The sequence below is a fragment of the Myxocyprinus asiaticus genome, chromosome 31, assembly GCF_019703515.2.
Source record: "Myxocyprinus asiaticus isolate MX2 ecotype Aquarium Trade chromosome 31, UBuf_Myxa_2, whole genome shotgun sequence".
Classification (NCBI taxonomy): domain Eukaryota; kingdom Metazoa; phylum Chordata; class Actinopteri; order Cypriniformes; family Catostomidae; genus Myxocyprinus; species Myxocyprinus asiaticus.
The window spans coordinates 13,391,012-13,408,671 of NC_059374.1; the positions used below are offsets into that span (position 1 = coordinate 13,391,012).

At 41.2% G+C, this 17,660-nt stretch overlaps 1 protein-coding gene across 1 annotated transcript in view; it reads right to left on the reverse strand.

Moving 5' to 3' along the window:
• Positions 1 to 17,660, reverse strand: part of LOC127421889 (1,4-alpha-glucan-branching enzyme-like) — a 280,638-nt gene that overhangs the window by 62,803 nt on the left and 200,175 nt on the right. The gene's annotated exons all lie outside the window — the stretch shown is intronic.

The window sequence follows — 17,660 nt, forward strand, 5'->3', positions numbered from 1 at the left end:
CAATAATATGGGACCATGCAGCCATCATACCGCTCAGAAAGGAGTCATATTCTGTCTCCAAGAGATGAACGTAGTTTGGTGCGAAAAGTGCAGCTCAATCCCAGAGCAACAGCAAAGGACCTTGTGAAAATGGTGGAGGAAACAGGTAGACAAGTATCTAAATCCACAGTAAAATGAGTCCTATATCGATAGGAAGAAGCCAATGCTCCCTACAGTTTGCAACTGCACCTGGGGACAAAGATCTTTTTGACCCTATGTTTCCTCTGGTCTGATGAAACAAAAATTTAACTTTTTGGCCACAATGACCATCGTTATGTTTGGAGGGAATAGGGTGAGGCTTGCAAGCCGAAGAACACCATCCCAACCGTGAAGCATTGGGGTGGCAGCAACATGTTGTGGGGGTGCTTTGCTGTAGGAGGGACTGGTGCACTTCACAAAATATATGGCATCATGAGGAAAGAAATCTATGTGGATATACTGAAGCAACATCTCAAGATATCAGCCAGGAAGTTAAAGCTTGGTCGCAAATGGGTCTTCCAATTGGACAATGACCCCAAGCATATCTGCAAAGTTGTAGAAAAATGGCTGAAGGATAACAAAGTCAAGGTATTGGAGTGGCCATCACAAAGCCCTGACCTCACTTCGATAGATAATTTGTGGGCAGAACTGAAAAAGCATGTATGAACAAGGAGGCCTACAAACCTGACTCATTTACACCAGTCCTGTCTGGAGGAATGGGCCAAAATTCCAGCAAATTATTGTGAGAAGCTTGTGGAAGGCTACCCAAAATGTTTGACCCAAGTTAAACAATTTAAAGGCAATGCTACCAAATACAAAGTATATGTAAACTTCTGACCCACTGGGAATGTGATGAAATAAATAATTCTCTCTACTATTATCCTGACATTTCACATTCTTAAAATAAAGTAGTGATCCTAAATGACCTAAAACAGACAATGTTTTCTACAATTAAATGTCAGGACTTGTGAAAAACTGAATTTAAAAGTATTTGGCTAAGGTGTATGTAAACTTCTGACTTAAACTGTATGTGTTTGTGTGTGTGTGTGTATGTATATACTGTATATATATTCAGAAATTGCTATATTTCTTTAAGATAAACCCCACTCAGTTTGATAGTTGGTTATATAATACAAATGCATTCATTTTTTAGTTTTGATATTAAAGCTTTGGTTTGGTTGCCCAGATCAGCTTATGCTTGCAACAGTGAAATTTCAGAAGAATATTTTCAAAGGATCCATGCACTGAATATCTTTTTCCCACAAAACTCAAACCCTTCAAATTATTCAAACTCCCAACTCCTGAAGTGCAAAAGTTTTTATCCAAAAGAAACCCATATGACACTCTTGGGGCAAAAGTGAGCTCACTGTCAGAGACAGATGACTGTGAATGATTTAGCTGCTGGTTTCCAGAAGAAAGTACGGCTCTGTAACGTGTCATTATGAGAAATTATCAATGTCACCCTGCCCCACTATTTTTAGTGGCCCAGACCCTCAGCCAATTTGGGAACTGAATATGAGAGAGAGATACTATAAGAGACACTCGCATCGGACAGGCAAGATATCCAGATGACAGTTGTTCAAAAGGGAGCCAGAATATTCCAGTTTTACTCAGAATTAATCTGCATTGAGATAACATTGTTTTCTACAGTATTCATGCTTGGTTTATGCTTCATTTAAGGCATTACTGAGAGCAATTATAATATGAATTCTCAGAATTATATATATATCACATTATTACGGACACATTATCAAGAAATACTGCAACCCTACAGCTAGGGACCAAAATTAACATTTGTCAAGTGGCAAATGCGCATAAAAACTGGTTTATTTTCCAGTTGGTTGGTAACTTTATTAGGAATTGCAAAACCACATGGTTTCAATTTTATTTTATTTCAAAGACATACAAAAGAACACACTAAAGAAAATGCTAGTCGTGACTTGCACATTTTCTAACAATCTATACCAGAACAGAAAATGTATAAAAGTTTTATCCCCCCAAAACTTCATGTGGTGACATATGTGAAATATTCCTCACATTACCAGTCACCAAACAAAAATATTGGTATCACACACTGTGAAATGTAGTTAAACTAATAACTACTAACCATTATGGAAGTTGAAATGGCAGTTAAAGAGTCTCCTTTCCATACTGAACAATAGGAAGGAAAAAAAGAAACTCAATAACACGGGGTATTGAAACACTGTACAGAGATACCATCCACACCACAGTGGGGAAAATAGTTCAAAATGGTCACTGACCGACATAAAGTAATGCCACTAGCCAACAGAGTAGTAGAACACTAAAACTTTGCTCTTCACACTTTGAAGAGCCAAGAAATGGCATGGTCATGAGACCAACAGCCAGTACACAATGACACTAGCCATCAGGGCAGTGAACACTGAGAAATCAACTCTCCTTTGCAGCAAGGATCTGGGAAGGCCTGCAGCCAGTCAGATGTCCTCCAAGGATACACCCTTCGCCAAAGCCTAGGAGAACACCATGCTTCTGGTAGATTCAGCCTTAACACACATGGGACACTGCACACCTTGCAAATTATAAGCAAGCTCAATAATGTGGGCAACCCTGTGAGAAATTCTTTGCTTTGAGATGGCCAAAGCTTTTGAACGGCCTCCAAAGCAGACAAAGATCTGATCTGTCAGCCTGAAATGTAACGCCTTCACAGGGCAGAGCATGTGCAGTCTCTACACCTCGTCCGATACAAACAGAGGAGAGAAAGCATCTGCGCTCTTAAGGAGTGGACAGAACCTTGGGCACATTACCCTCCCTAGGCTTATGAACGGCTTTTGACAAACCGGGTCCGAAGAATCATGGTCTGACAGGACCTGAAGATTCCCAACCTGTTTGACTGAAACCAAAGCGTGTAACAGTGCGGCCTTCAGAGAGAGACAACAGGGGGTTCCATCAGCTTTACCAGCTCTGGGAACCAAGGGCAGTTGGGTCAGTCTGGCGCAACCTACAGCACGGTTTCCCCATCTTCACGAAATTTGCACAACACTTGGAGAAAGCATATTCTCTGTTCATTTGTGAGTTAGTTCAAGCCCAGTGGAGCCTGAGTCATGGAGTATCAGAGGCGACAGTGCATGGTCTCTGGGGAGGAAAACAGGTCCACCTCTGCTTCCTCGAATATTTCCCAAATCCTCAGAACAGTCTGAGGGTGTATCTCTACTCCTCCTGGGTGATTACCTTGAGAGGAAATCTGCACCACAGTTCAGATGACCAGAGACTTGCATCACAAATACTGACAGGAGATTATTTTTGCAATAGAAAAGATTCCGAGTCTTTGGAGCAACTGCACTCCCCCTTGGCGGTTCATGTACGCCACAGCTAGAGTGTTGCTGTCCGGATCAGTATGTGAAAGCCCTGCATGACTGACCCAAAAGCCCTGAGAGCTAGGAAGACTGCAAGCAATTCCAAGCGATTTAACTGCCATGGCAATCACGCACCTGTCCAGGTGCCAAAGGCCAGACGACCATAGCACAGGACTCCCCAGCCAGTTTTGTACGCCTCTGTCATGACAACTTTGTGTCTGGACATCTGGCTGAGCGCAACAGCCTTCTGATAAAATGCAAGCGTTTTCTAAATAGCTCGCACAGCTAGATAGTGCCGGGTCACTACAATATGTGACTGTATCGCCATGAATGAAAAGGCACTCTCGAGTTGACATAGCACTGAAGTAACTCATACGCAACAAGCCCAATGGGGTGGCAGTAGCCATCATCCTCAAGGCTCGCTGAACTTGTTTCAGTGGCAAGGCTCTTCTTGGCTTGAAGCACCAACACACTCTTAGCCTAATTGACTTTGAGGACCAAACACTACAAATGTGTGAGCAACAGGTCCCTGTGCTTGTACACTTACTCCTTTGACTGCGCTAAAAGCAACTAGTCCTTGAGGTAATTAAAAACCGGGATGTCGCTTAGCCTCAGCAGATTAAGCACTGCATCAACACATTTTGTGAATGTGCAGAAAGCCGAAGGCCAGGACTCTGAACTGGTATGCAGTCCCCTGAATCTCAAAAATGGCCCGTGAGTACCAGGTCACGTGATGCCATGCAAGAAGCAGATGTGTGAGTGATGAGCTCTGCACACTTTGCTAAATTTTTTATTATTTTCATGTTATAATCTGGTGAAATTTGATACACCCAGTTACACATTTGCTTTTTGAGGCAAAACATGGCAAAGAAGTCAAAATACTCGGGCTCTGGAGACATTAAAAGACACTTACGTGTTCAGGATGAAAGCCCTGACAGGCCTACAGACCGGGGACTCGATTTGGATGGCGCGGCGGGAGAGGAGATCCAGTGTCAGTTGTCCAACATGTCGGTGATGTTGACGAAGGTTCTTGCTGACTTGGAGGATCTTGCTGTAATACATCGATCGATTATGGCGATGGAAATAAAATTCTCTGAGATAGTTACAAGAGTGACTGATGTTGAGAGACAAATCGATTTTCTGGAATCTTCAGAGAGGGAATTAACCGCTAATCCGCCCGTGACCAAAGTTGATTTGGAACATCTCCTTGAAAAGCTTGAAGATCTTGAGAATAGAAGCCAAAGGAATAATTTTCAAATTGTTGGATTTCCTTTTCCTGAGTCTGCTCGACATAACAGGCCACAAGCTGGAAATCGAGCGAGCTCACAGAGTCCCAGCTCACAGATTTACTGAGGGAGACAGGCCCCGATTGACTCTGGCCAGATTTCTGAGATCATCCGATAAAGATCTTGCGTTGCACCAGGCGAGGAGCAAAGGGAAGCTTTCTTGGAAGAACCATGATATTTTCTTGTTCCCGGACTTTGCGAGTTCGACAAGAGAGAAACGCGATCGGTTCAAGGAATGTAAGAAACTCTTACATCAGCGAAAGATAACTTTTGCTCTGATGTTTCCAGCCAAACTGAGAATAGAAACGAAGGTCGGTCGCAAAGTATTTACATGTCCCAATTAGGCAATGTCTTTTATTGAATCAATGGGTGAGTAAACTGAGTTGGCTCCGCCAAGCGGCTGGAGCCTGTTTTCTGAATAACACTTTTCCTTAAAGAAACTTTTGCATTGATGAAAAATTACTTTTGCATTGAAGTTCCTGGCCAGTTTGAGAGTGGACACTATGGATGACCGCAAAATAACTACATGCTCACACAAAGGATGTCTTTTATAAAGTTGACGGATTGTGTAAGTCATGGTATATACGTTTATGCAGCTTCCGAGTGAATTGACTCGACCATCCGGGGAACCGGGATGCCGGTTTTGTTTCTTTTTGTATTGGTTCCGCCTAGCGGCTGGAGCTTGTTCTATTGAATAACACTCCTTTGGAACAGCTGTGGATTAATCTGTTCGTCTTCGTGATTATTCCTCCTGCTGGCTGGAGTTTGTTTTGAGTATTTTTACGGGGCATTGGAATGATTATGTCATCCGCTGAACTCATAACAGCTGGCTCACTGAACATCCGTTTGTCTGTCCGAGGAATCAGAACGGTTTTATATCAGCTGGAATTTGTTTTGTGGAAGATCACACCTTTGAGACAGTTCTGTGGATGAATCTACACATCCTTTGTTTTTCTTATTTGCTGGGGTTTATTTTAAAAAATACTTTATGTAATTTTGCCTCACAAATTTGTGAGGCAAAATTTAGCAATCCGATGGCAAAGTTGTCGTGGGGGCTCGTGGGCGTTCATGGACCTTTTGAGTTTAGAGGGATTGTCGCCGGTTGGCGCTGTCGTGTGCGGGGTTAATGCACACGGTTTTCTTTTTTCTGTTTGTATTGTTTGTGAGGGAAGTTCAGGAATTGATTGTTTCACTAATGGGGAATGTGGTCTATATAATTTTATTTTTGACACACAATTTATTTTTTCAACTATATCAAAATGTCAAATGTTAATATGAGTGTACTATCTCTCTCCACATGGAATGTAAATGGGTTGGGGCACCCCATAAAAAGAAGGAAGGTTATTACTTTTCTTAAACGTAAGAAATATGATATAGTGTTTCTTCAAGAAACACATCTCTCCCCGTAGGAAGCTGAAAAAATTGGGAAGATATGGGGTGGAATTTTTTTTTTAGTGGTGGCTCAAGTAAGAGCAAGGGAGTCATTATATTGATTAATAAACATCTATAATTCAAATGTCTCAAACAGACTAAAGATAAATTAGGGTGAGTCATTATTGTTTTAGTTGAAATTCAAGGGCAAAGGTTGATTTTGGCTAATATTTACACACCTAACGCTGATGATCAGGGATTTTTTATAGATCTTGATGGGATGTTGCAAGCTGCTGGCACCCCTCATGATATAATATTGGGAGGAGACTTCAATCTTTTGATGGACTCAGTCCTTGATCACAGTGAAGCAAAAGTGTGTAAACCCCCTAGAGCAACATGACGCTTCACAGGATGTGTAAAAATCTTGGTCTTACAGATATTTGGAGACTTTTGAACCCATCTGGTAGGGACTATACATTTTCTTCATCAGTCCATAAGATTTATTCTAGAATAGATTTTTTTTTTATATCCAAATCCCTCATTTCATCTGTTGTTGATTGCTCAATTGGAAATATCTTAGTCTCAGATCATGCCCTGGTGAGTTTAGAGGTGTTGTCATATACAGAGAAAAAGAAAAAGAAATCATATAGTTGGCGCCTAAATGTGTCCCTTTTGCAAAATCCTGATTTCCAACAAATGTTAAAGACTGAAATCAATGTTTATATGGAGACCAACTGGTCCTCAGTATCCTCTGTGGGCGTGGCTTGGGAGGCACTTAAGGTGGTTCTTAGGGGTCGGATCATACAGTACGCCTCATTCACCAAAAAATCCAAAGCACAAGAACTTGTGGAGTTGGAAGGAAATATTAAAAGTGCCGAGGCAGAGCTGAAGTGCTGTATGTCATCTGATGGCCTCAGAGAATTGACCCGATTGAAATATTGATATAATACTATTTTGTCACGGAAAGTGGAGTTTTGGTTATTTAGGGCATACTTTGAGTCGGGGGACAAAGCAGGAAAACTTTTGGCTAGATATATAAAGCAGAGAGAGTCTTTTTCTACCATTCCCTCAGTGAAATCTGCTGGTGGTGAAATATTTACCTCAGCCATTGATATTAATAATGCTTTTAAAGAATTCTATTTTGATCTCTATAGTTCCACGTCTTCGTCTACTGATGAAGATATTAGGAACTTTGTGGAACCATTAGATCTCCCTAAACTGACGACTGAGCAAAAAAATTCTCTTGATTCTGAGATAACCTTGGAGGAGCTTGATGAGGTAATTAAGGCCTTACTTACAGGCAAGTCTCCAGTGCCTGACGGCTTTTCCTCTGAGTTTTTCAAATCTTATGCTTCACTTTTGTTAGAAATTTATACGGAATCATTAAAGAACGGAAAGCTTCCTCCAACCATGACGCAAGCCCGGATCAGTCTGATTCTCAATAACGACAAAGATCCAAGTGAGTGTAAAAGTTACCGCCTAATTTCCCTGATCCAGTTAGATGTAAAAATTTTGTCCAAAATTCTGGCCAATTGATTAAGTAAAGGTATGACATCACTTATACATATAGATCAGGTGGGGTTTATTCGAGGCCATAGCTCTTCTGATAATAATAGGTGTCTCATCAATATCATGTGGTCAGTAGCGAATGATCAATCTCCTGTTGCTGCCATCTCACTTGACGCCGAAAAGGCGTTTGATATGGTAGAATGGGATTATCTTTTTAAGATTTTGGAAAGGTATGGGTTCGGGAGTACATTTATTGGTTGGATTAAGTTACTTTATAGACACCCTGTAGCAGCGGTGCAAACAAACGGGTTAATTTCAGATTATTTTACTCTGGATAGGGGCACCCGGCAGGGTTGCCCTCTTTCCCCATTATTGTTCTATCTTGCCCTGGAACCATTAGCAGCTGCAATAAGAAAGGAGGATGATTTTCCAGGGGTGACAGCAGGAGGTGTGGTGCTTAAGCTTCTGCTTTACGCAGATGATATTTTATTATTCGTCTCCAACCCTACTAGATCTATGCCTTGCCTCCACAGAATTATTAATTCCTTTTCCAAATTCCCAGGATACGAAGTCAATTGGTCTAAATCCGAAGCTTTGGCTTTGACAATGTACTGTCCAGTAACGGCCTTCCAGCCGGGTCCCTTCCAGTGGCCCAAACTGGGAATTAAGTATTTGGGAATTTTATTCCCAGCAAATTTGTCTGATTTAGTCAGAGTTAATTTTGATCCCTTAATAAAAAGGTTTTCGAATGATGTGGACAGGTAGGCTTCATTACACTTATCGATGATTGGGAAGGTTAATGTTATTAAAATGAATTGTATTCTAAAATTCAAATACCTGCTACAGTCTCTCCCTGTAGATGTTCCCCTCTCTCATTTCAAGCAATTTGATAACATAGCAAAGTCTTTCATTTGGAATGGTAAGCGTCCCAGGTTAAATTTCATTAAGTTACATAGGCCGACTGACAAAGGTGGGTTAGGCCTACCCAAGACTTTGTTTTATTATTATGCATTCGGTCTTAGACATTTGGCTCATTGGTCGCTTCCACCTGAGAAAGCTCCTCCCTGGTTTTGTATTGAAAAGGAAGTTCTTGCCCCTATCTCACCACTGCAAAGCCTTTCGATTAAACTAGCCGGAGAGGTTAAGTCGCACCCCGTTATCTCACATTTGCACTCGTTATGGACAAAAGTGTCCAGAGTGTTTAATTCTGATAATATTTGGCTGCACCCTAAACTATGTATTAATAAGTCCCCTTTCTGTTGGTCAGATTGGATTGTGAGGGGTGTTAATACACTTGGTGACCTATATGAGAGTGGAGTATTGAGATCTTTTGAAAATTTGATTCAACATTTTGGCATTCCCAGATCTCAATTTTATAAGTATTTACAGCTGCGCCACCTGCTCTGTTTTTGGGAGTAGAATACACCCCCCCAAAGCGGCAGATACTCAGATTACTGCTTTTGGGAAGGGTCATGAGGCATCAGTGTATTACTCCCTGTTAATTCAGAGTCTGGGGGAAGGGGCTTTAAATTCTCTCAAAAGATTATGGGAGGAAGATTTAAATTTGTTATTGGAGGAGGGAGTGTGGGCTAGGATTCTAAAAAATATAAAGTCTGCATCTAGAGATGCAAGGGTTCGCCTTATGCAATTTAAGATTTTACATAGATTTTATTGGACCCCCTCTAAATTGTATAGGCTTGGTCTTAAGGACACACCCATCTGCTGGTGATGCCATTCTGAAGATGGAGATACCATCCATGTTTTTTGGGGGTGTCGTAAGATACAAGAATTTTGGCTGAAGGTGCAAAGTTTTGTGTGTGATGTGTTGGGCACTCAGGTCTCGTTCTGCCCCAGACTCTGTATCTTGGGAGATAGGGAGGTCATGGATTTGGAGGATAAATACATGAAAGACTGGGTTTTGACCAGTGTAATGATTGGTAGGCAGGTTATTTTGAGGAGTTGGAAGTCGGATGGAGCGCCCTCGTTCCCGGAGTGGTGCGTGGAGATGGGGAGGGTGGCTGCCTTCGAGGAGGGGTCAAGCATAAGGATGGGGGTTAGGGATTCTTACAATAAGAAATGGGGCAATTACTTGGCATTTTTGGGGGAATCTCGAGGAGGGGCGGTGGAGGGAGTAATTTAGAGTTTTTTTTAATTTTTTTTTATAATACTTGATTATTGTATTTTATTTTATGTTGTTGTTTTAGTTTTGTGTTTTTTATCTGTGTGTGTTTCTATATTCTATTGACCACAGGGGTGTTCTTGGGTGGGTGAGGTTGGGGTGAGAGTTTGTGGGGGTTTAATATAGTGGGGGTTTAATGTTTAAAGTGTTTGATTCAATATATATATATTTTTGTGTTAATTTATGAATCAATAAAAATGTTAATAACAAAAAAAGAATGGCCTGTGAAGAGGGGCTATTAGCACATGAAAGTACAAATGTCCTTCAGGTCAATCGACACAAACTATTCCAGAGGACAAATATGAGACAAAATTTATTGCCGAGTATCCATCTTGAATGGAGACTTTACGAGTGTCTCCAGTCCAGAATGGGTCGTTGTCCACTGTCCTTCTTGGGGACCAGGATATAATGGCTACAGAAGCCTTTTTGAGTGTTGCACACTGGTACTGTCTCTATCTCTCCAATTTATGAAAAATATAATTCCGCACATACACCTTATACAATACCACTAAATTAATGACACTCAGCATCTGCTTTGTAATAATTCACACACTTTTCAGATTCAAATAAATAGCGGAAAAAATATAATGTATATTGGCTATACATGTACAGTAAAATGTTAACTGCTGAATTTAAAATTAAACTAATTTAGCGCAACCTGAGATGGTCTGAGATAATTTGCAGTGCTCGCATATAAGACAAAATTCTTGCAAACTGTTTTCAGACCACTGACAAGGAGAAAAGAGAAATTCTTAATATGCGCATTCTGTGGGAAACTGCTTTTTTCTCTTCTGTTCTCCAAAATATAGGCCTAATCATTCATTTTTCTTCAAGCCCATGTCTCTAATAAGGTTACTAACTGTCCCGTATAATACGGAATCATCCAGTATTAAAGGGAACAGAATTGTATACAATATTGTATCAACACTGGATGCAATTTGCCCTGTAGTTTAGCACCTCACACCCAAACATTTGACTTCTCTTGCATTAATAAAGTGCAAAATGCACGACCGCATTGTGCTATGCCTATTCACAAACTACTCAGTTTATGCAACAAAGCATTTTGCATACTGCTCTGTGTGGACTTTTGTTTCCATGACCTTTCCAGGATTTCCATGACCAGATTATAATTTTTTTAAATATCTTTATTGAGTGGAAAGTAGGCACAAACATACAGCGTGACATAACAATTGACAGAGTCTTACGACCCATCCCACGAAGTATTAACCTTCCACAGTTTTTGTATTTTTTACAACATACAAAACAAAACACAGGGGTAAACGAATACCATAAATTGAAGAAAATAAATAAATAAATAAATAAATATTAAAACCCCAAGTAGGGAGGGGGGGATAAACATTAACTAAATTCAATCAGCAGGTAAAGTATGTAGAGATAGAAGTATGTTATAAGGGGTTGCCATTTATTTTGAAAGGAGTCAGATCTATCAAAGCGAGAGCATCTTATCCATCTTCAAGAAAGGTATCGTGTCCACAAGCCACTGCGAAGTACTATGGGGTTTGGAAGACTTCCAGAGAAACAAGATTCACCTTCTAGCCAATAAAGAAGTAAAAGCGAGCACATCTAATTGAATAGAGGAAAACTGAGTCCAGTCATTAGGGACTCCCAAAAATGGCAGTAGTAGGGCACCTATTAACTTTAACTTTAAATATTTTAGTCATAGTTTCCAAGTAATTGTTCCAAAAGTTGCATAGCTTTGGAAAACCAAAAACAAAACATATGACTTAGATTACAGGGTGAGATATAGCACCTATCACAGCGATCATCAACATTAGGGAAAATCGCTGAAAGCCACGCTTTGGAGTAATGAAACCTATGCCATATTTTAAACTGTATGAGCCCCAACCGTGCACATATAGAGCTAGTATGAGTTCTGTTAAGAGCCTTCCCCCACCATTCCTCCGCAAACCTCTCTCCCAACTCATATTCCCAGCCATTTTTAGTTATAACTGTGGTGCAGTCCTCTAATTCCATTAACTGACAGTAAACCTTGGAAATAAGCGCCTTATGAGAGAAGTTAAACTCGAGGAACTCTTCCCAAGCGAGCTTGGGCGGCAGGCACGGAAAATTAGGAAGAAGAGAATGTGAACAATGCCTAGCCTGAAGATATCGAAACAGGTGGGACTTTGGCAGTTCAAAGTCAAAGGACATCATAGTATAATTGTAAAAGGTGCCATCCTTAAAGAGGTCTCTAAAGCATTTCAGTCCTTTATCGTGCACACATTAAATACTTGAAGAAGGAAGTAAATGGTTCATAGCAGCTGGCATTAATGAAGAGGCAGAATTAAACTTGAACTGCCACCTGAACTGGGACCATATCTTAAGAGTAGAGAGGACTACTGAGTTATTAGAGAAGCGCGCAGGCTTAATGGGCAAGGGGGCCGTGAGTAAAGCCTGCAATGAGGTAGAACTACAGGAGTTCGCCTCCAGCCGACACCAAGGAGCGGTTAATGAATTAAACCAGTAGATAATCTTATGAATATTAGCCAACCAAAAATAAAACTTAAAATTGGGAAGTGACAGCCCACCACTAATTTAACAATTCTGAAGTAGTGATCTCCGAATTCTGGGCGTTTTGCCATTCCAGAATAACAGAGTAACGATTTGGTCAAGGAACTTAAAGCTATTTGGCAAGAATAGGGGGATGCATTAAAATAAGAAGAGACACTTCGGAAGAACATTCATTTTCACAACGTTAATTCTTCTAATTAGGGATAAAGGAAGACTGCGCCACCTTTGCACATCAGATTTAACTTGAGCCAGCAGCGAGGTATAGTTTGCAGAAAAGAGAGATGAAAAAGATCTGGTGACATTAATCCCAAGGTATTTAAACCCGGATCTATTTAGCTTAATTGGAACATCAGTTTTTTTAAGACGCAAGGCCTGCTGATTATTGGGGTAACACTCACTCTTTTGCAAATTAATTTTGTAACCAGAGAATAAACCAAATTTTCTAAACATGGATATAATTGATGGAATGCCCACAATGGGGTTACAAACATACAGCAATAAATCGTCAGCGTAAAGAGACATTTTAACTTCAATATTAGAGTGAGTGATTCTCTCAAATACTGAGGAGAACCGCAGGGCAATTGACAATGGCTCAATAGCCAAAGCAAACAGCATGGGGGAAAGCAGGCATCCCTGACGTGTTCCACGCCCTAATTTGAAATATTCCGATCATGAGTCATTGGTGTGTACAGATGCCAGAGGTTGAGCATACAGGAGCTGAACCCACAAGATAAAGGCCTCCCCAAACCCAAATTTTCTAAGCACGGCAAAAAGATACAGCCACTCAACTCGATCAAATGCCTTTTCGGCATCTAAAGCAATTACACCTCAGGAACAGTCGAGGTATGTTTAGGAGTAAATTATGTCAAAGAGGGTACGGATGTTGAAAAACAGTTGTCTCCCTATAATGAAACCCATTTGCTCCTCTGATATTAGACCCGGGAGTATCTTTTCAAGACGAGTAGCCAATGCCTTTACCAAAATCTTAGCATCCACATTTTGTAACGAGAGTTGTCTATACGAGCTACACGAAGTGGAATCTTTGTCCTTCTTTAAGAGTAATAAAATGGAAGCTTGAGAAAGTGTCTCTGGCAGAGATCCCCGCTCTAGAGACTCCTTACAGACGGATAAAAGTAAAGGGGCAAATTTATCCAGAAATTTCGTAAAACACTCGGTGGGAAACGCATCAGGGTCAGGTGCTTTATTACTCATTACTTATTAATTCAAATTGCCTGTGCGATCAGGAGCCATTGCGCTGGTATCGGAAGGAAGTTCAGATGAATATAACGAAGAGTAGAAGGCCTTAAAAATGGCGTTATTAATGCGCCATGCTGGTCTTTGATCTGTGGGATCATGCATGCGGCCGTCCTCCTTCTAAGTTGGTGCACTAAAAGACGGCAAGCCTTATCACCATACTAGTAATATGAGCTGCGCGACTGCAGTAATAATCGCTCCGCTTTCCCGGTTGTAATAAGGTCCAGCTCAACGTGCAAATCCATACTGCGCTTAAACCCCTCAGGAGACGGGCTACATGCTAGCTGTTGGTCCAGCTTGGAGATGTCGCAATTGAGCTTATGCAGCTTAGCAGTACTAAGCTTATTTAACTGGGCAGAATATGAAATAATTTGTCCCCGTAAAAATGCCTTAAGTGTTTCCCACAATAAAGAGAAGGAAGTCTCGCTGTTCTGGTTAGTCGCCATAAACGTATAAATTGACATAGAGATAAACTCAGTAAAATTATTATCAGATAATAACACAGAGTTAAATCTCCAAGGCGGTGAATAGCGGGGTCGAGCAGACAGCTGGATGTCCACATTAAAGTGGGACATCCAGCTGATCAGAGATAGCAATAGTATGATACTTAACTGATGAAACTTTATGAATAAAACTATTATCTATAAAACAAATAGTCAATACGGGAATATGACTGATGTACTGAGGAAAAGAAAGAAAAAACCTTGGCCTGAGCATTATAAAACCTCCATGGATCTACGCACCCATTGCAAGCCATAAACTCTGATACTGCCCTGGACATAGAAGATGGAGTTAGAACTCATGGGTTTGACCGGTCCAAGGCAGGGTCGATTACACAATTAAGATCAGTAGCAAAAATCAACTTATGAGTATTCAAGGAGGGAATGGTTTCGAATAGCCTATTTATGAAATTGGGATCATCAAATTTAGGTGCATAGACATTCACTAACAGAATGGGGTTCAGCATTAACATGCCTACTATAATCAAATACCTGCCGTTATTATCCGCAATGACCTTGGTGAGGGAAAATTGAACTCTTTTATTAATTAACACAGCTACCCCTCTGGACTTAGAATTAAAGTTAGAGTGAAAAGCCTCACCTACCCACGAAGCCCTGAGCTTCAAGTGATCTTCATTTCTTAAGTGGGTTTCTTGTAGAAAGACAATATCACTGTTAAGAAATTTCAGGTAGGAGAAAATCTTCGACCTCTTAACCAGATTGCCCATACCCTTAACATTCCAACTCAAAAAGCGAATGGAGGATCCCCTGGTACTGTTACTAGAGCTACTAAGAGGACCAGTCATTTATTATACTATAAGAAGAAAATAAACTCTGATCCCCCAAAGAGAGAGAGAAAGAAAAAACAAAAACAACAACAAAAACAAAAAAAAAACACAAGGGACCCCCCACCCCACGGAACACATTACATAACACACAAACATCACCCAACAAAGCCCAAAAACCTAGCCTACCCCCCTGCACATTTAATGTCCACATCCCCGAACACTGTGAACCGCTGTGCAGACTCCAATGGGAGCCAACTCAAATAAGCAACACTTACGATAAGGGAACTAGCACCTATCAGTGGAGCCCATGCAGATTATAACAAGTAATATACATAGTATTTATCCTCGAATATACTCTCCGATCCACCCAGTCTCATTGTACCCCTCAGTCATTATGGGTCCTTATCTATTCTACTCACCAGTTAAAGTAGATTATGACCAGTGTTTCCAATCTACTGTGATCCGTATTCCAAAATCAACAGCAAAATAAAAATAAAACAAGAAAGTAAAATGCCCGACATGTTATCCCAGCTCACCAGCCGAGAGCTTGTGAGTTGCGTAAATGTTCATATTCATGAATTTAATCCTTCAACACATGATAATAAAGACATATGCTTGTGCCTCATCCGGCCGACTGAACTGCTTCTCAACGCTGTCATACGTGACACGCAAACGGGCTGGGTGCCGAAATCCAAACTGGACACCCGGAATCCCTCGCAGCTGCCGGCGCATTTCCAAGAATGCCACTCTGGCACAAACCACCTTAGAGGTAAGGTCCGGTAAAAAATATATATTTGCGTCCCCAAACTTGAAAAGCCTCGGCTCCCTTGCTTGCCACAGAATGTCCACACAATCCGAATGGTAGTGGAGCTTAGCAATAATGACAGGTGGACGATGGTGGGTTTGGGTTTAGGCTGCAGCATATGGTGTGATCTGTCAACAAGGACATCTTTATCAAGGTGCAGGGCATCCCTGAGTAACTTAGAGACCGCAGAAATGGAGGCAAGTGTCTCCTCGGGAACCCCCACGATTCTAATATTATTACAACAGGACCTCACTTCAAGATCTTCACATTTGTCTTCCAGACGCTTCACCTCCGAAATTAAGAGAATCCACTCTTTCTTGTATGACAGCAACATTGTCAGTACAGGTTGATAATGACTGTTCAATCTCCTTAATCGTACTTTTCATGGCCACCATGTCAGCCTGAATCATAACCATAGTATTGGTGAATTCGGCTTTCACCGCCTGCAGCTCACTCTTAATGGTAGATAAATCGTCCCCGAGCACATCTTGCAGCTCGGAACAGAATATCTCAGCGATGTCCTTACATATTGATGATAAAAGTTCAGCTTTAAATGCTGCATTGTCAGCAGGTGGCTCCACCTGATTGTCTGGATCACTCAAAGTCTGCATAGCCGCAGGCGCAGCACATGGAGTAGCCGCTGATGAGACGACGCCGCGTTAGCACCTCTACCAGATTTATTCTTCATTCTTCAGCAAGCAATGCATGTTCTATATAGTAAAAATCAATTAATTAACATGTAACATAAAACAGTAACATGTATAGACTGGGTGGATAACATAAAAAAAGGAACAAAATGTATGAAATCGACGTACTCTGCAGGAGCGACCAGAAACACAACCTACTCCATAGCACACCAAACCGGAAGTCGACCGAATGAATTCTGATTAAAAGACCCAGAATCTGTCCATTGTCATCCATATCTTTGAGCAGGTCAGCCTGGTAGGTCTGCATGACCACCATGGTGTGCTGGGCCTTGCCGCAGCATAGGCCTTGCCTACGAGTGAAGACATAAGCCGACATGGCTTGAACGGGTGCACCAGCCTGGCTTTCCATCCCAGTGCCGAGGAGGGTCATAAGTGGGCCACTACTGGCTCTTCAACTGCGGGAAACTCTGTATAGCCCCTTTGCATGGCACGGTCGAGTGTCATGAAAGCTGATACACTGGAAATCCTCAGAACAGTCGTTCAATTTAACCACTATTTAACCAGCTGATCATGCAGCTCGAGGAAAATCAAACACCGGACGGCGGGACGTGGAGTCGTGCCGACTCGGTAAGTACCATTCGTCAAGCTGAGAATGCTCAGGCTCACTCGGAGTGGGCCACTAAAGTTGATGCTTTTCGACCGCTCAAGAGAGAACTTGTGCCAACTCAACGTCAGAGACTTTCGTACGGTTTTTCAATAAAACACACAACACCATCACAATGCAATAACGTTTAAAATGTGGAAGTGTTAAAGGATATGTTGTTCGTTGGTGAGCATCGAAGTGACCGACTTGAAAGGAAACTTAGTTATCTATAGAGTTGCTACTGTCAAACACTGCTGAGAGCCACAGCAGATACTGGAAATAACACATACTTTTTCACACTCTTTCTCTAATAACTTGTTAGAAACAGCCCAAGCTATTGTTACAAGTTCTAAAGTGATGCTTATGTTTTAGTAACTGAGGTTTGGTCGAGTCTTTTGAACTAGTAATGACATCTTGGGCTGTTTCTAAGCAAATTGAAGGAAGCAGTTGCACACACAAAAATGCTTTGACTTGAAATAAATGCATCCACATGTGGTAACCATAGTATTTATGGAATAATTGGTTCCAGACCATTGAATTATTGAATATTGAAACTCCCCTTTGCGTTATGGCTGCATTTACACCTCAGGTGTGCATCAATTTTCAATAATTCAACTGTCCATCGGCAATTATTCTATGCATACTCGATATGGTGTTTAGCCTTATTCTGCATACTTGTATAGGAATTACAGTACACTGATGAGCCGAAACAATATGACCACTCACAGGTGAAGCAAATAATGTTGATCATCTTATAACAAGGCCACATGTCAAGGTCTGGGTAGATTAGATGGTA